A 20,295-nucleotide genomic window follows, 5' to 3' on the forward strand; every position below is an offset into this window, starting at 1 on the left:
TCATTCATTACCCGATGTGAATTATTTGTGACGGAAGCTACAGAAGCTCCTCCTTCATTTGTGTTTGTTTGTTGGTAAGGTTACTACAAAGCCGGAATCCTTGCATTTCATCTATTACCCTATGTGAAGTATTGCTGAGAAAAGGTACAGAAAGCTCCCACCTCATTTTGGTTTGATTGTTGGTATGGTTACTACAAAGCCACAATAATTGCATTTCATCCATTACCCTTTGTGATGTATTTCAGACAGAGGATGCAGGATTCTCCTAGCTCATTTGATTTTGATTGTTGGTATGGTCACTACAAAGCCAGAATCATTGCATTTCATCCATTACCGTGTGTGATGTTTTTCATAGAAAAAGTACAGAAAACGCCTCCTTCACTTGCATCTGTTTGTTGGTATGATAACTACACAGACACAATTATTATATTTCATTCATTACCTAATGTGAAGTATTTCTGAGGGAAGCTACAGATAGCTCCCCCCTCATTTGGATTTGTTTGTTGGTATGGTTACTACAAAGCCAGAAACATCGCATTTCATCTACTACGCTATGTGAAGTATTTCTGAGACAAGCTGTAGTATGCCCCTCTCTCACTTGCATCTGTTTGTTGGTAAGATTACAACACAGACACTATGGTTACATTTCATCCCTTACCTGATGTGAAATATTTCTGTGGGATGCTACAGAAAACTCCACCCGCACTTGTGTTTGTTTGTTGGTACGGTTACTGTAAGCCCAGAATCATCGCATTTCATCTATTACCATATGTGAACTATTTATGAGTGAAGCTGCAGAAAGCTCCTCCCTCACTTGCATCTGTTTGTTGGTATGATTAGTACACAGACACAATCATTACATTTCATCCATTACCTGATGTGAAGTATTTCTGAGGGAGGCTACAGAAAGCTCCACCCTCATTTGTGTTTGTTTGTTGGTATGGTTACTACAAAGCCAGACCCTCGCATTTAATCTATTACCCTATGTGAAGTATTTCTGAGAGAAGCTGCAGGACGCTCCTCCAACTTCTCCCTTGTTTACGTCTCTTTGTTGGTATGGTTACTACAAAGCCTAAATAATCTCATTTCATCCATTAGCATATGTGAAGTATTTCAGAGAGAAGCTGATGAAAGCTCCTCCCTCACTTGCATCTGTTTGTTTGTTTGATTAAACTGACACAATCATTACATTTCATCCATTTCCTGATGTGAAGTAGTTCTGAGGGACGCTACAGAATGCTCCTCCCTCACTTGCATCTGTCAGTTGGTATGATTAGTACACAGACACAATCATTACATTTCATCCATTACCTGATGTGAAGTATTTCTGAGGGAGGCTACACAAAGCTCCACCCTATTTTTGTGTTTGTTTGTTGGTATGGTTACTACAAAGCCAGACCCTCGCATTTAATCTATTACCCTATGTGAAGTATTTCTGAGAGAAGCTGCAGGACGCTCCTCCAACTCCTCCCTTGTTTACGTCTCTTTGTTGGTATGGTTACTACAAAGCCTAAATAATCTCATTTCATCCATTAGCATATGTGAAGTATTTCAGAGAGAAGTTGATGAAAGCTCCTCCCTCACTTGCATCTGTTTGTTGGTTTTATTAAACAGACACAATCATTACATTTCATCCATTTCCTGAAGTGAAGTAGTTCTGAGGGACGCTACAGAATGCTCCTCGCTCACTTGCATCTGTTAGTTGGTATGATTAGTACACAAACACAATTATTACATTTCACCCATTACCTGATATGGAGTATTTCTGAGGGAAGCTACAGAAAGCACCTCCCACATTGTCGTGCATTGGTTGGTAAGTTTACTACTAAGCCAGAATCATTGCATTTCATCTATTACCCTATTTGATGTATTTCAGAGAAAAGCTGCAGAAAGCTCATCCCTCACTTGCATCTGTTTGTTGGTATGATTAGTACACAGACACTATGGTTACTTTTCATCCCTTACCTGATGTGAAATATTTCTGTGGGATGCTACAGAAAGCTCCACCCGCACTTGTGTTTGTTTGTTGGTATGGTTACTACAAGCCCAGAATCATCCCATTTCATCTATTACCCTATGTGAAGTATTTCTGATAGAAGCTGCAGAAAGCTCCTCCCTCACTTGCATCTTTTATTGGTATAATTAGTACACAGACACAATCATTACACTTCATCCATTACCTGGTGTGAAGTATTTCTGATGGAAGCTTCAGAAAGCTCCTCCCTCATTTGCGTTTGATTGTTAGTATGTTTACTACAAAGCCAGAATCATCGCATTTCACCTATTACCCTATGTGAAGTATTTCTGAGTATAGCTACAGAAAGCTCCTCCCTCATTTGCATTAGTTTGTTGGTATGGTTATTACAAAGCCAAAATCATCGGATTTCATTTTTTACCCTATGTGGTGTATTTCAGATAAAAGCTACAGAAAGCTCCTCCCTCACTTGCGTCTCTTTGTTGGTATGGTTAGTACAAAGGCAGAATATTCGCATTCCATCTATTACCCTATTTGAAGTATATCTGAGAGATGTTGCGGAAAGCTCCTCCCTCTCTTGTATCTGTTTGTTGGTATGATTAGTACACAGACCCAATCATGACTTTTCAACTTTTACCTGATGTGAAGTATTTATGAGAGGAGCCGCAGAAGGCTCCTCCCTCATTTGTGTCTCTTTGTTGGTATGCTTACCTTAAAGCCAGAATAATCATTTTCATCCATTACCCTATGTTAAGTATTTCAGAGGGAAGCTGCAGAAAGCTCCTCCCTCATAGGCATCTATCTGTTGTTAGGGTTCCTACATAGCCAGAATCATCGTATTTCATCCATACCCTATGTGAAGCATTTCTGAGAGAAGCTACAGACAGCTCCATGTTCATTTGTGTCTCTTTGTTGGAAGGTTTACTACAGACCGCGAATCATCACATTTCATCCATTATACTATGTGAAGTATTTCAAAGAGAAGCTGGAGAAAGCTGCCCCCTCATAGGCGTCTGTTTGTTGGTATGATTACTATGCAGATAGAATGATCACATTTCATCCATTACCTGATATGAAGTTTATCAGAGAAGCTACAGAAAACTCTTCCCTCATATCCGTTTCTTTGATTGGTTACTAGAAAGCCAGAATCATCACATTTTATCCATTACTGTATGTGATGTATTTCTGAGAAGAGCTTTAGAAAGCTCCTCACTCAGAGGCGTCTCTATGTTGATAACGTTACTACAAAGCCAGAATCATCACATTTAGAAAGCTTGTATCCTCTTCTTGTTCAAACTAGTTATCGTCCATGTTTCACTTCCATACATAGCTGCACTCCATACAAATACTTTCAGAAATGACTTCCTGTCACTTAAATCTATACTCGATGTTAACAAATTTATCTTCTTCAGAAATGCCTTCCTTACCATTGCCAGTCTACATATTATATCCTCTCTACTTTGACCATCATCAGTTATTTTGCTTCCCAAATAGCAAAACTCATTTACTACTTTAAGTGTCTCATTTCTAATCTAATTGCCTCAGCATCACCCAACTTAATTCGAGTACATTCCCTCATCCTCATTTTGCTTTTGTTGATATTCATCTTATATACTCCTTTCAAGACACTCTCCATTCTATTCAACTGCTCTTCCAAGTCCTTTGCTGTCTCTGACAGAATTACAATGTCATCGGCAAACCTCAAAGTTTTTATTTCTTCCTCATGGATTTTAATACCTACTCAGAATTTTTATTTTGTTTCCTTTACTGCCTGCTTAATATACAGATTGAATAACATCAGTTAGAGGCTACAACCCTGTCTCACTCCCTTCCCAACTACTGCTTCCCTTTTATGCCCCTCGACTCTTATAACTGCCATCTGGTTTCTGTACAAATCGCAAATAACCTTTCGCTCCCTGTATTTTACCCCTGCCACCTTTAGAATTTGAAAGAGAGTATTCCAATCAACATTGTCAAAAGCTTTCTCTAAGTCTACAAATGCGAGAAACATAGGTTTGCCTTTCCTTAATCTTTCTTCTAAGATAAGTCGTAAGGTCAGTATTGCCTCATGTGTTCCAGTATTTCTACAGAATCCAAACTGATCATCCCTGGGGTCAGCTTCTACTAGTTTTTCCATTCGTCTGTAAAGAAATCGTGTTAGTATTTTGCCGCTGTCGCTTATTAAAGTGATTGTTCGGTAATTTACACATCTGTCAGCACCTGGTTTCTTTGGGATTGGAATTATTATATTCTTCTTGAAGTCTGAGGGTATTTCGCCTGTTTCATACATCTTGCTCACCAGATGATAAGAGTTTTGTCAGGACTGGCTCTCCCAAGTCTGTCAGTAGTTCCAGTGGAATGTTGTCTACTCTGGGGGCCTTGTTTCAACTCAGGTCTTTCAGTGCTCTGTCAAACTCTTCACGCAGTATCGTATCTCCCATTTCATCTTCATCTACATCCTCTTCCTTTTCCATAATATTGTCCTCAATTGCATCACCCTTGTATAGACCCTCTATATACTCATTCTACCTTTCTGCTTTCCCTTCTTTGCTTAGAACTGGGTTTCCATCTGAGCTCTTGATGTTCATACAAGTCGTTCTCTTATCTCCAAAAGTCTCTTTAATTTTCCTGTAGGCAATATCTATCTTACCCCTAGTGAGATAAGCTTCTACATCCTTACATTTGTCCTCTAGCCATCCCTGCTTAGCCATTTTGTACTTCCTGTCGATCTGATTGTTGAGACGTTTGATTTCCTTTTTGCCTGCTTCAGTTATTGCATTTTTATATTTTCTCCTTGCATCAATTAAATTCAATATTTCTTCTGTCACCCAAGGATTTCTAGCAGCCCTCGTATTTTTACCTACTTGATCCTCTGCTGCCTTCACTACTTAATCTCTCAAAGCTAGCCATTCTTCATCTACTGTATTTCTTTCCCCCACTCCTGTCAATTATTCCCTTATGCTCTCCTTGAAACTCTGTACAAACTCTGGTTCTTTCAGTTTATCCAGGTCCCATCTCCATAAATTCGCACGTTGTTGCAGTTTCTTCAGTTTTAATCTACAGGTCATAACCAATAGATTGTGGTCAGAGTCCACCTCTGCCCCTGGAAATGTCTTACAATTTAAAACTTGATTCCTAAATCTCTGTCTTACCATTATATAATCTATCTGATACCTTTTAGTATCTCCAGGGTTCTTCCATGTATACAACCTTCTTTCATGATTCTTAAACCAAGTGTTAGCTATGATTAAGTTGAAGTCTGTGCAAAATTCTACCAAGCGGCTTCCTCTTTCATTTCTTAGCCCCAATCCATATCCACCTACTATGTTTCGTTCTCTCCCTTTTCCTACACTCGAATTCCAGTCACCCATGACTATTAAATTTTCACCTCTCTTCACTATCTGAATAATTTCTTTTATCTCATCATACATTTCTTCAATTTAGTCATCATCTGCAGAGCTAGTTGGCCTATAAACTTGTACTACTGTAGTAGGTGTCGGATTCGTATCTATCTTGGCCACAATAATGCTATCACTATGCAGTTTGTAGTAGCTTACCCACATTTATATTTTCCTACTCATTATCAAACCTACTCCTGCATTACCTCTATTTGATTTTGTGTTTATAGCCCTGTAGTCACCTGACCAAAAGTCTTGTTCCTCCTGCCACCGAACTTCACCAATTTTCTAACCTACCTGCTAGATTAAGGGATCTGACATTCCATGCTCCGATCCGTAAAACACCAGTTTTCTTTCTCCTGATAATGACATCCTCTTGAGTAGTCCCCGTCTGGAGATCAGATTGGGGGACTATTTTACCTCCGGAATATTTTACCCAAGAGGACCCAATCATCATTTAATCATACAGTAAAGCTGCATGCCCTCAGGAAGTTTCCCCTTGCTTTCAGCCGTTCACAGTACAAGCACAGCAAGGCCGTTTTGGTTATTGTTACAAGGCCAGATCAGTCAATCATCCAGACTGTTGCCCTTGCAGCTACTGAAAAGGCTGCTGCCCCTCTTCAGAAACCACACATTTGTCTGGCCTCTCAACAAATACCCCTTCGTTGTGGTTGCACCTACGGTATGGCTATCTGTATCACAGAGACACGCAAGCCTCCCCACGATTGGGAAGGTCCATTGTTCATGGGGTGTCCATTACACAATGTGAAGTATTTCTGAAAGAAGCTAAAGAAAGCTTTTCCCTCATTTGTGACTGTTTGTTGGTATGATTACTACAGAGGCCAGAATATTCGCATTTCATCTATTACCCCATGTGAAGTATTTCAGAGAGAAGCTGCAGGAAGCTCTCCCCTCATACGTGTACATTTGTTGGTAACGTTACTACAAAGCCAGGATCATCGCAATTCATCCATTACCTTATGTGAAGTAATTCTGAGAGAAGCTACAGAAAGCCCTTCCCTCATTTGCAATTTTTGTTTGTATGATTACTACACAGACAGCATCATCACATTTCATTTATTACCTGATGTGGTGTACATAAGAGAAGCTACAGAAAGCTCCTCCCTCATTTACATCTGTTTGTTGGTATGATTACTACACAGACAGAATCATCACATTTCATCCACTACCTGATGTGAGGTATTTAAAAGAAGCTACAGAAAGCTCGTCCCTCATTTCTGTTTCTTTGTTGGTATGGTTACTACAAAGCCAGAATCATCACATTTCATCCCTTACCCTATGTGAACTATTTCTGAGAGGAGCTGCAGAAAGCTCCTCCCTCAAAGACGTGTCGTTGTTGGTAAGGTTATTACAAAGTCAGAATCATCGCATTTTATCCATTACACTTCGTGAAGTATTTCTGAGAGGAGCTGCAGAATGTGCTTGCCTCATAGGTGTCTCTTTATTGGAGAAGTGACTACAAAGCCAGAATCATCACATTTGGTCCTTTACCCTATGTGAAATTTTTTAAGGGAAGCTACAGAAAGCTCCTCCCTCATTTGCCTCTCTCTGTTCTTCCGGTTACTACAAAGCCAGAATCAATGCATTCCATGCATTACCCTTTGTGAAGCATTTCTGTGAGAAACTGCAGAAGGCTCATCCCCCATTGGCGTCTGTTTGTTGGTATGGTTACTACAAAGCCAGATTCATCGCATTTCATCCATTACACTATGTGAAGTATTTCTGAGAAGAGCTACAGAAAGCTAATCTCTCATTTGCTTCTCTTTGTTAGTAAGGTTACTACAAAGCCAGAATCATTGCATTTTATCCATTACTTTATGTGAAGTATTTCTGAAAGAAGTTACACGGCATCTAAGTATGAACCCATGTCTATGGTCCTCTGAGTCTTGTGGATGATTAGCAAGAGCTGGGTTTCACATGGCCGTCTTTTTCAAAACAAATGATGATTCCTACAGAGTAGGTTTGTAGTCTCCAGAAAACTCATTATACTCTAACATAATTCGTGTTCCAAAGTTCTACAACTAATCAACATTAGAGATATAGGTCTATAGTTCTGCACATCTGTTCGAAGTCCCTTCTTGAAAATGGGGAAGACCATGCTGTTTTCCAATCCTTTGGAATGCTATGCTCTTCTAGAGACCTACGGTACACTGCTACAAGAAGGGGGCTAAGTTCCATCGCGTGCTCTGTGTAAAATCTAACTGGTATCCCTTCAGGTCCAGTGGGCTTTCCTCTTTTGTGTGATTTTAATTTTTTCTCTATCACTCTGTCGTCTATTTTGGTATCTACCCTTTTGTCATCTGTGGTGTCAGGACATTTTGTTTTGATCCACCTATCGCTTTGACGTAAGACCAAAATTTCTTAAATTTTCTGCCAAGTCAGTACATAGAACATTACTTTTGAATTCATTAAGTGCCTCTCACATAGCCCTCCTCACACTACATTTCACTTCGCATAATTTTTGTTTGTCTGCAAGGCTTTGGATATGTTTATGTTTGTTGTGAAGTTCCCTTTGCTTCCGCAGCAGTTTTCTAACTCGGTTGATGTACCATGGTGGATCTTTTCCATCTCTTACGATCTTGCTTGGCACATACTCATCTAACGCATATTGTACGATGGTTTTGACCTTGTCCACTGATCCTCAACACTATCTGTACTTGAGACAAAACTTTTGTGTTGAGCTGTCAGGTACTCTGTAATCTGCTTTTTGTCAGTTTTGCTAAACAGAAAAATCTTCCTCCCTTTTTTAATTTTTCAATTTATGGCTGAAATCATCGATGCAGTAACTGCTTTATGATTGCTGATTCCCTGTTCTGCATTCACTGTTTCAAATAGTTCAGGTCTTTTTGTCACCAGAAGGTCTAATATGTTATCGCCATGAGTTGGTTCTCTGTTTAACTGCTCAAGGTATTTTTCAGATAAAGCACTTAAAAAAAAATTCACTGGATTCTTTGTCCTTGCCATCCGTTATGAACGTTTGAGTCTCCCAGTCTATATCTGGCAAATTAAAATCTCCACCATGAACTATAACATGGTGGAGAAATCTGCTCAAAATATTTTCCAAATTACCCTTCAGGTGCTCAGCGACAACAGCTGCTGAGCCAGGAGGCCTATAGAGACATCCATAGGACTGTTGCTATTCACAATATACATAAATGACCTTGTGGATGACATCGGAAGTTAACTGAGGCTTTTTGCAGATGATGCTGTGGTGTATTGAGAGGTTGCAACAACGGAAAATTGTACTGAAATGCAGGAGGATCTCCAGCGAATTGACGCATGGTGCAGTAAATGGCAATTCAGTCTCAATGTAGACAAGTGTAATGTGCTGTGAATTCACTGAAAGATAGATCCCTTATCATTTATCTACAAAATAGCAGGTCAGCAACTGGAAGCAGTTAATTCCATAAATTATCTGGGAGTACGCAGTAGGAGTGATTTAAAATGGAATGATCATATAAAGTTGATCGTCAGTAAAGCATATGCCAGACTGAGATACGTTGGAAGAATCCTAAGTAAATGAAATTCGAAAACAAAGGAAGTAGGTTACAGTACGCTTGTTCGCCCACTGCTTGAATACTGCTCAGCAGTGTGGGATCCGTACCAGATAGGGTTGATAGAAGAGATAGGGAAGATCCAACGGAGAGCAGCGCACTTCGTTACAGGATGATTTAGTAATCTCGAAAGGGTTACGGAGATGATAGACAATCTCCAGTGGAAGACTCTGCAGGAGAGACGCTCAGTACTCGGTATGGGCTTTTGTTAAAGTTTCGGGAACATACCTTTACCGAAGAGTCAAGCATTATATTGCTACTTCCTACATATACCTCGCAGAGAGACCATGAGTACAAAATCAGGGATTAGAGCAAAAACAGAAGCATACCGACAATACATCTTTCAATGAACAATACGAGACTGGAATAGGAGGGAGAACGGATAGAAGTACTCAGGGTACCCTCCAAAAACACACAGTCAGGTGTCTTGCGGAGTATGGATGTAGATGTAGATGTAGATGTAGATGTAGATGTAGATGTAGATGTAGATGTAGATGTAGAAGCTGCAGAAAGGTCCTCCATCATTTGTGTCTCTTTGTTCGTATGATTACTACAAAGCCAGAATCATTGCATTTGATCCATTACCATATGTGAATTATTTCTGAAAGAAGCTGCAGAAAGCCCCTCCTGCAGCAGCATATCTATATTGATATGATTACTACAAAGCAAGAATTATTGCATTTCATCCATTACCCTATGCGAATTATTTCTGAAAGGAGTTCCATACAGCTCCTGCTACATCAGTGTCTTTATGGTCGTATATTTAATACAAAGCTAGAATCATCCCATTTCATTCATCATGCTATGTGAATTATTTCTGAAAGAAGTTGCAGAAAGCTCCTCCCACAGCAGCGTCTCTCTGTTGGTATGATTACCACAAAGCCAGAATCAACATATTTCATACATTATCCTATGTGAATTATTCCTGAAAGAACATGCAGAAGGCTTCACTCACAGCACCACCTGTTTCTTGTTATGGTTACTACAAAGCTAGGAACATCGCATATCATCCATTACACTATGTGAATAATTTCTGAATGAAGCAGCAGAAAGTTCCTTCTGCAGTAGTGTCTCCTTGCTTGTATGATTCCTACAAAGCCAGAATCAATGCATTTAATCCATTAGCATATGTGATTTATTTTTGAAAGGACCTGCAAAAAGCTCCTCACATAGCAGCGTCTTTTTGTTCATATGATTACTACAAAGCCAGAATCATTCCATTTCATTCATTACCATATGTGTATTATTTCCGAAAAGAGGTGCAGAAATCTCCTTCCACAGTAGTTTCTCTTTTTTCATCAGATTACTATAAAAACCAGAATCATCAAATTTCATCCATTACACTATGTGAATTATTTCTGAAAGGAGCTGCAGAAAAGCTCCTAGCACAGCAGCATCTTTTTGTTGATATGATTACTACAAAGCCACAATCACGCATTTCATCCATTACCCTATGCAAATTATTTCTGAAAGAAGTTGCAGTCCCTCCTCCAGCAGCAGTGTCTATTTGTTGGTATGATTACCACAAAGCCAGAATCATCGCATTTCATCCATTATCCTATGTGAATTATTTCTGAAAGAAGCTGCAGAAGGCTTCTCCCACCTCACCACCTCTCTGTTGTTATGATTACTACAAAGCTAGAATCATCCTATTTCATCTATTACCCTAAGTGAATTATTTCTGAACAATGCTGCTGAAATCTCCTCCTGCAGCAGCATCTCTTTGTTGCTATGATTACTACAATGCCAGAATCATCGCATTTCATCCATTACCCTATGTGAATTATTTCTCAAAGAAGTTACAGAAAGCGTCTCCCACAGCTGCATCTTTTTCTCCGTATGATTATTACAAAGCCAGAATCATCCAATTTCATCCATTACTGTATGTGGTTATTTTCTAAAAGAAGCTGCAGAAAGCTCCTCCCGCAGCAGCATCTCTTTTTTGGTATCATTACAACAAAGCCATAACCGTCACACTACATCCATAACCGTATCTGATCTATTTCTAAAAGAAGTTGCAGAAAGCTCCTCAGGCAGCAGTGTCACATTGTTCATATGATTACTGCAAAGTGAGAATCATCCCATATCATCCATCATGCTATGTGAATTATTTCTGAAAGAAGTTGCAGAAATCTCCTCCCACAGCACCGTGTCTTTGTTGGTATGATTACTACGAAGCCAGAATCATCTCATTTCATCCTTAAGACTATATGAATTATTTCTCACAGGCAGTGTCAAAAGAACCTCCCACTGCAGCGTCACATTGTTGGTATGATTACTCCAAAACCAGAATCAAAACATTTCATCCATTACACTACGTGCATTTTCTCTGAAAGAAGCTACAGAAAGCTCCACCCATATTTGCGTTACTTTGTTGGTGTCATTACTACAAGACCAGAATCATCAATTTTCATCTATTACCCTATGTGAATTACTTTTGAAAAAAGCTGCAAAATGTTCCACCCACAATGGCGTCACTCTGTTGGTATGATTAATACAAATCCTCAATTATCACATTTCATCTGTTACCCTATTTGAATTTTTTTCCGGAAAAAGCTGCAGAAAACACCTCTCACATTTGCGTTGTTTTCTTGGTATGATTACTACAAAGTGAGAATCATTGCATTTCTTTGATTACCCTATGTGAATTATTTCTGAAAGGAGCTGCAGAAAGGTCCTGCCGCAATTGTGTCACTTTGTTGCTATGATTACAACAATGCCAGAATCATTTCATTTCATCCATTACCCTATGAGAATTATTTCTAAATGATGCTACAAAGAGCTCCTCCCACACTTGCGTCACACTACAAAGCCAGAATCATTACATTTCATCAATTACACCATGCGAATTATTTCTGAAAGAAGCTGCAAAAAGCTCCTCCCACATTTGCATCACTTTGTTGGTATGATTACTACAAAGCCAGAATCATCGCATTTCATGCATTTCCATATGTGAATTTTTTTTTTTTCAAGAGAATCAGCAGAACGCTCATACCACAGCAGCTTCACATTGTTGGTATGATTACATAAAAGCCAGAATCATTGCATATTATCCATTACACTACCTGAAATATTTCTGAGAGGAGCTGCAGAAAGCTCCACTCACACTACTACACTTTGATCCTACAGTTACTACAAAGACAGAATCATCACATTTCATCCATTGCCCTATGAGTATTATTTCTGAAAGGAACTGCAGGGAGCTCCTACCACACTGCTATCACTTTCATGGTATAGTTACAACAAGGCCAGAATCTTCTGATTTCATCCACTACCATACGTTAATTATTGCTGAAACGAATTGCTTGTAGCTCTGCTCACAGTACTGTAACTTTGTTAGTACAGTTTCTACAAGGGCACATTCATCGCATTTCATCCACAACCCTGTGGAAATTATTTCTGAAAGAAGCTGCAGAAAGATTCTCTCACATTACTATCACATTGTTGGTTCAGTTGTGATCTATTTCTGAAGGAAGCTGCAAAAGCACCTCTCTCAGTACTGTCACATTGTTTGAAATTTTACACGAAGCAATACTACTACTACTAGTACTACGTGATCAGGCCCAGTAGACCACACACATCTACAAGTTACCTCCTCCACTGTATTCTGTCCAATGCTGCTATCTGCCATTCGTCCACATCTATTGACACTTGGATTAAATCTTCATGGGATCCACCACTCCAATGGTTCTTGGGTCTCCCAGGAAGTCTCTTTCCTGTAGGTGTGAAATCCAGGAGCTTCCGAGGCCATCTGTGATCCTCCATCCAAGCTATAATGTCGGCCCACTGCATTTGTTTGGCTTTGAGGGTACCTGCTATGTTGGGCCACTGGTATAGTTCCTCAAGCGCTTCATTGTATCTGATCCTCCATTCCCCAGTATCTGCATCCAGAACTGTACCAAAAATCTTCCGAAGCACTTTTCTCTCAAAAACAAGGAGCTTATGGAAGCCCTGTTTCTGGATACTCCATATCTCACAGCCATATAGAACAAGAGGCTGGATAAAGGTTTTGTACGGTTGAATCTTGAACTGTCTGGAGAGATATTTCTACCAAAGCAGTTGTGCTAGGCTGTGGAAAGATCGGTTTCCTGCTTGTATTCTGGCATTGATCTCTGCATCACATGACGAGTTCACAGTGGAAAGTGCCCCTAGGTATTTGAATTCTTGCACTCTCTTGTAGGAAAGGTCCACAACAAGCAACAAGCATTGCATTTTATCGATAACCCTATGAAGATTATATCTGAAAGAAGCTGACAAAAGCTCCTCTCAAATTACTATTCCTTTGTTGGTATAGTTACAAAAAAGCCACAATCATGGCATTTAATCTTTAACACTATGATAATTATTTCTGGAAGAAGCTCCAGAAAGCTCCTCTCACACTACAATCACTTTCACAGTTAGTTACTACAAAGCCACAGTCGTCTCATTTCAGCCATAACACTATGTGAATTATTTCTGGATGAAGCTGCAGAAAGCTCCTCTCACACTACAATCACTTTCTTGGTGTAGTTACCATAAAGCCAGAATCATCACATTTCATTCATAACACTATGTGAATTATTTCTGAAAGAATCTGCAGTAAGATGCTCTTCCTTAACAATCAATCTGTTCATATAGCTACTACAAAGCAACAATCGTTGCGTTTAATTTGTAACATCATGTGAATTATTTCTGAAAGAAGCCACAGAACGCTCCCCTCAAAATACTATAAACCTTGATGGTGTAGTTACTACAAAGCCACAATTATTGCATTTGATTCATAGCATGCTGTGAAATATTTCTGAAAGAATCTGCAAAAAGTTCCATTCACTCTAGAACCAAAGTGTTGGTATAGTTATTAAAAAGTGACAATCATTGCACTTCACTCATAATGGTATGTGAATTATTTCTGAAAGAAGCTGCAGAAAGCTCACAATACTATCACCTTGTCGGTATAGTAACTACAAAGTCATATCCATCGCATTTTATGCATAAACCTATGTGAATTATTTCTGAAAGACGCTGCACAAAGGTACTCTCACTGTAGAATCATTTTGTTGCTATAGCTACAACAAAACCACATACATGGCATCTCACCCATAACACTATGAGATTTATTTCTTAAAGAAGCTGCAGGAAGATTCCCTCACAATACTATCACTTTGTTGTTATAGTTACTGAAGACATACAACCATTGCATTTAATCCATAACCATATGTGTATTATTTCTGAAAGAAGGTGCAGCAAGCTCCTCTCACTCAAGTATCAATCTGTTGGTATAGCTATTACAAAGCCACAATCATAGCATTTCATCCATAAGCCTATGTGATTTATTCCTGAAAGAAGCCGCAGGAAGCTCCCCTCACAATACTATCACTTTTCCAGTATAATTACTAATGAGCCACAATCATCTCATCTCATTCGTAGTCCTATGTGAATTATTTCCAAAAGAAACTGTAAAAAGCTTTCCGACCAATACCACGGGTTTTGGTACAGTTACTAAAAAGCCACAATCATTGCATTTCATTCATAGTCCTATGTGAATTATTTCTGAAAGGAGCTTCAGAAAACTCCACTCACAATACTATCATCCTGTTGGTATAGTTACTACATGGCCACAATCATCACACTTCATCCAAAACCCTATGTGAATTATTTCTGAAAGAAGCTCCAGCAAGCTCCTCTCACTCTATTACACTATGTTGGTATGGTTACTACAAAGCAACAGTCATCCCATTTCATCCATAATCCTAAGTGCTTTATGGGACATAAGCTGCACGAAGCCCCCTCACAATACAATCACTTTGTTGGTTTCCTGAATGAGATTTTCACTCTGCAGCGGAGTGTGCATTGATATGAAACTTCCTGGCAGATTAAAACTGTGTGCCCTACCGAGACTCGAACTCAGAAACTTTGCCTTTTGTGGGCAAGTGCTCTACCATCTGAGCTACCATAGTATGACTTACGCCCGGTCCTCACAGCTTTACTTCTGCCAGTATCTCGGCTCCTACCTTCCAAACTTTACAGATTTTCTCCTGTGAATCTTGCAGAATTAGCACTCCTGAAAGAAAGGATATTGCGGAGACATGGCTTAGCCACAGCCTGGGGGATGTTTCCAGAATGAGATTTTCACTCTGCAGTGTAGTGTGCACTGATATGAAACTTTCTAGCAGATTAAAACTGTTCTGGAAACATCCCCCAGGCTGTGGCTAAGCCATATCTCCGCAGTATCCTTTCTTTCAGGAGTGCTAGTTCTGCAAGGTTCACAGGAGAGCTTCTGTAAAGTTTGGAAGATAGGAGACGAGATACTGGCAGAAGTAAAGCTGTGAGGACCTGTATCTTCATTAGGGTGATCCCCATATGCATCTGCTTCCCACTTACTTACTGTTTTTAGAGTGTCATATGCCTGTAACGCTATCAGGTGGCGTCTGACATCACAGTGGGCAGTGGTCATAATGTTTTGGCTCCTCGGTGTATAGGGGATCTATACAAGGGAGATATAACTGAGGGCAACATCATACAAATAGTAGAAGAGACAGATGAAGGTAACAAGGGAGATATACTGTGAAAAGCATTTGACTGAGCACTGAAGACTCACAGTGAAACAAGGAAACAAGTACCCAGGGGTAGACAACATTCTGTCAAAACTACCGATAGCATTGGGAGAGACAACAATGACAAAATTATTCCATTTGCTGTGCTAGATGTACGAAACAGGTGAAATATCCACAAATTTCACTAAGAATGTATTAATTTCACTTCCAAAGAAATAAGGTGCTGTGAGGTGTGAATATTCCCAAACTGTCAGTTTAGGAATTTGTCGTTGCAGAATACAAACACAAATTCTTATATAAAAGGACCAAAAAGCAGCAGATACTGACTTCATAGAAGATAACTTTGGATTCTGGAGAAATGTAGGACCACATGTGACAATACTGACCCTACAACTTATCTTAGAAGATGCATTCAGGAAAGGCAAACCTATGTTTCTACCATTTGTAGACTTAGAGAAAGCTTTTGACAATGTTGACTGGAATGCTCTTCTTCAAATTATGAAGCAGGGATGAAATACAGGGAGTGAAAGACTATTTAAAATTTTTACAGAACCAGATGGCAGCTATAACAGTTGAGGGGCATGAAAGGGAAGCAGTGGTTGGGGAGCAAGTGACACAGGGTTGTAGCCTATACGTGACGTTATTCGAACTGTATATTTGGCCACCAGTAAAAGAAACAAAAGAAAAGTTCAGAATAGGAATTAAAATACATGGAGAAGAATTAAAAAAACTTTGAGGTTTGCTGACAACATTGTAATTCTGTCAGAGACAGCAAAGGACCTGCAAGAGCAGTTGCACGGAATGGACAGTTCTTGAAAGGAAGATATGATATGAACATAAACAAAAGCAAAAGAAGATAATGGAATGTAGTCAAATTAAATCAGGTGATGTGAGGGAATTAGATTAATGAATGAGACACTTAAAGATGATGATTTTTGCTATTTGGGCAGCAAAATCGCTAATGATGTTCAAGGTAGAGATGATATAAAATCTAGGCAGACAATGGAGAGGAAAGTGTTTCTGAAGAAGAGAAATTTTGGAGCATTGAATATAAACTTAGGTTGTAGAGTAATTGCACTTTATGCAAGACACCTTTGTAGCTTTGTTTTCAGTGAGACATTTTTCAGCACTTTTTTTTGCTATCTTCAGACATGTAGATGTAGATAGTACAGAAAATGCTAAAACAGGTTTGTGTGAAAACACAGCTATGAACATGCCCGAAAAAAAAAGAGAGGGGAAATTTCTCTCTAATTTTCTTAGACACAGAAATAAAGAGAACTGCAATATTCACAACATGGAACTGCAATATTCACAACATGTTTATAGATTTAGGTGTTACAAAGATTTTTCTGGAAACATTTGTATTGATTGTTGTCATATACGAAGTGAAACATGGATATCAAACAGCTAGACAGGATGAGAATAGAAGCTTCTGAAATGTGGTGCTACAGATGTATACTGAACATAAGGTGGGTGAATGGACTTGGAGAGAAAAGAAATTTCCTACACAATCTGACTAAAAGAAAGGATTAGCGGACAGGATGCATTCTAAGATGTTAACGGATCACTAGTTTAGCACTGGAGAGAAGTGTGGAGCAGTGGCACCACACCAATATCGTATATTAAGATCCACATAAGACTTTTGGTAACTTTATTTTCAAAATTCTGATGATGAAGTTCATACTTTATGCAAAGTCTTACGAGTTAATAGGTATATTTTGAAGGAAAGATCACTTTCAAATTAAAGGGCTATTTTTCCTCTTTTCAGTAAACTTTACTATCTTAACAGATATTGAATATAATAGAGGGAAACATTCCACATGGTAAAAATATACATAAAAAACAAAGATGCTGTGACTCACCAAATGATAAAACACTGGTAGACAGACGTTGCTTCATCTATGGGTTGTGAAAGTTTGAAATTTGTGTGTGTGTTTGTGTATTTTTTATTGTGTCTATCTACCATCACTTTCTCATTTGATAAGTCACAGCAACTTTCTTTGTTATATGCATTAACAGATATTGATAATTGTTAGTTTAACTTTATCCACATTTGTAGTGCCAGTTATGGACATATTGCTGTGAATTTCCAGGATCTGTTGATACACTTTTGATCATCTGATTTTTCTAATTTCTATTGACACCAGTACTAATGAGCAAGAGTCCTGAATTACAAATTACAGATTTTTCAGTAACTACATTTTAATATGCAAGATGGGTCCCATAATAATAATAATAAGCCCTTGATTTCCAATGCATAGGCATAAATTAGAATTGAACTTTTGAATAGACGCTGCTCATGCAAAGTAACATACTGCTACAAACAAAATATAATGACAATATCCACAGCCAATAAAACTTAGCCTTCTGGCTCACAGGTTTTGTAAATAATAATAAATTAACGTAATTCATTAATACCGTAGAACAAATCTGTTTACGGCCTACATTCACTCCACTTTCTTGATTCTGCTGTTAATCTTCTTCAGGTATGGCTTCAGTTTAACTTGGCTGCATTCTAGACCACTCTTGGGAACTATTTGTGTTGCCTCTCCATTCATTTAAGTCAGGCTGAGAGAACTCCTTTTACAATTATGAGCAATAAATATCATTATGTGTGTATTTCAGTTTTGTTTAGTAATATTTGTGTTTACAACAACCATTCTTTGCTGTGTTTTACTTAACTGTATGTGAAACAACTTTTGATCACTTCATCTGTATTGTGTGCACATTTACTTTCTGAAGAGATAATAAGTATTGTGCTCCACAGATGTCCATACTAAGTACCTGTCTGCATACATCATTAGAAACTGTAAGAGATCTGGTCATCCCCAACAGGATCTTAAAGACATGATTAAAGATTAGTGAGCTCATAATTTTGAACTTATAAAAGAAACTTCTGGCTATCCATTTTAAGTACGGAACTATCAACAGTAATTTCAGGTGCTGATCCTCTGAAACTGTACAGCTTCTGAACGGCTTGTATCACAACTATTGATGTGACATAACACCTACGGTATATTTTCTATTGTCATCTGGAATGAAGATCCCATTCTATCCATTACAGGGTTTAACCTTACTTGAACCATAATCATGATGATGAACATCTCAATAATTTAGTGGGTTCTGAACCTGAAACATGAAATAGTAGAGGACTACAAATACGACAGTGGGAGCTCATCTTCAGTGCTGTGTGAAAGATCATGCACAAAAATCCTTGTGGGATAGTGTTGCTAACAACTATTGTTTTGATTTAGTTAACTTCAGTGCTAGTAAACAGTCACTATTGCTCAATAGATATTAAAACTGAAAATAAGTAAATTTTTTGAAATATGTAGAATCTGATCACAGATGGAAGAAAATAGAAATAATCTTAAATATATGTTCTTGATTATTAGCATTATTTTCAGAGAGAGATAACAGAAATAAGATTGAGCCCACAGTGTTTTAAATGTTTCAAAGCCAGAAGCTTCTTCAAGGAAATGCACCCAACTGTAGAGCTTTTCTTTGACAGTAGACAATGATAATCCCATTCCTTAATAGAATGTTGATACCTTGCATATTGGCTGCATATTAATAATCATAACAAATCTTCATCAGAGCAAGGAAAACAAACACAAAAGCACACAAGCTCTGGCACCCAAGACCAGACTGCAAGCAGAAGCACATGGTGGGAGAAGCAAACAGGTGGTAGGGAAGGAGGAGAATGGGGCAGGGAGAGATAGTAGGGTAGGGGGACAGTTATGTGCTGCTTGTGGACGGTTACAGGGACAAAGTGGGGAGAGAGTACGGCAGCTAGTTGGAGTCAGGAGATTAGACAGATGTCAGCAGGGGGGTGGGAGGGCCATCAGAAAAGGAGGTAGCTATAAAAACTGTGGGTGCATTACTGGAATTGAGTTCTGGAATGGGAACAAGGAATGGTATAGTTTGGTGGTAGACAGTGACTAATGAAGGTTGAGGGTTACTTAAATGTAAGCTATACTGTAGGGAGAGTTCCCACTAGTGCAATTCAGAAAAGTTGGTGTTGGTGGGAAGAATCCAGAAGGCACAGGTTGTGAAGCAGTCACTGAAATGACAAATGTCATGCTGCGCAGCATGCTCAGAAATTGATTGGCCCAACTGTTTCTTCATCACAGGATTTTGGTTGTCATTCATGTGAACATACATTTTGTCAGTTGCCGTGTCAACATAAAATACAGCTCAGTGGTTGCAGCTTAGCTCTTGGATCACATGACTGGTTTCACAGGTAGCATTGTCTTTGATTGGGCAAGCGATAATTGTGAGTGGACTGGAGTAGGTGGTGGAGGGAGGATGTATGGGACAAGTCTTGCATCTATGTCTATTACAGGGGCATGAGCCATGAGGTAAAGGGCAGCAAGCAGGGGTTGTGTAGTAGTGATATTCTCTAGGTTCAGTGGTCAGTGGAATACTACTGTGGAAGGGATGTAAAAGATAGTGCTTAATACATTCCCCATTCCAGGGTACTATGATATATATTTTTGGTTTGTAAATAAAGCTTCCTTTTCCTTCTGCTAGTTACTTTATTTATCCTATATGTGTTTCGCCTTCTGTTCTAAGGCATCATCAGTGGGATATATAATGATACAATTTTGTTAGCTTTAGATTATTAAACAGTTCACTTTGTAAAAAAAAGTAATTACTTATGATTTGCTAATTTGCTTATCCTCACATCTGGTCTGGAGGTCACACTACCACTTTTATCACTGCCATATAATCACATTTTTGTGTTCTCACCTTCCATACACCATTCACCATATTTCTTCCCTTTCTTTGGTCGACTATTGTTCCTTTGTCAC

The sequence above is a fragment of the Schistocerca gregaria genome, unplaced genomic scaffold, assembly GCF_023897955.1.
Source record: "Schistocerca gregaria isolate iqSchGreg1 unplaced genomic scaffold, iqSchGreg1.2 ptg000896l, whole genome shotgun sequence".
Lineage (NCBI taxonomy): Eukaryota > Metazoa > Arthropoda > Insecta > Orthoptera > Acrididae > Schistocerca > Schistocerca gregaria.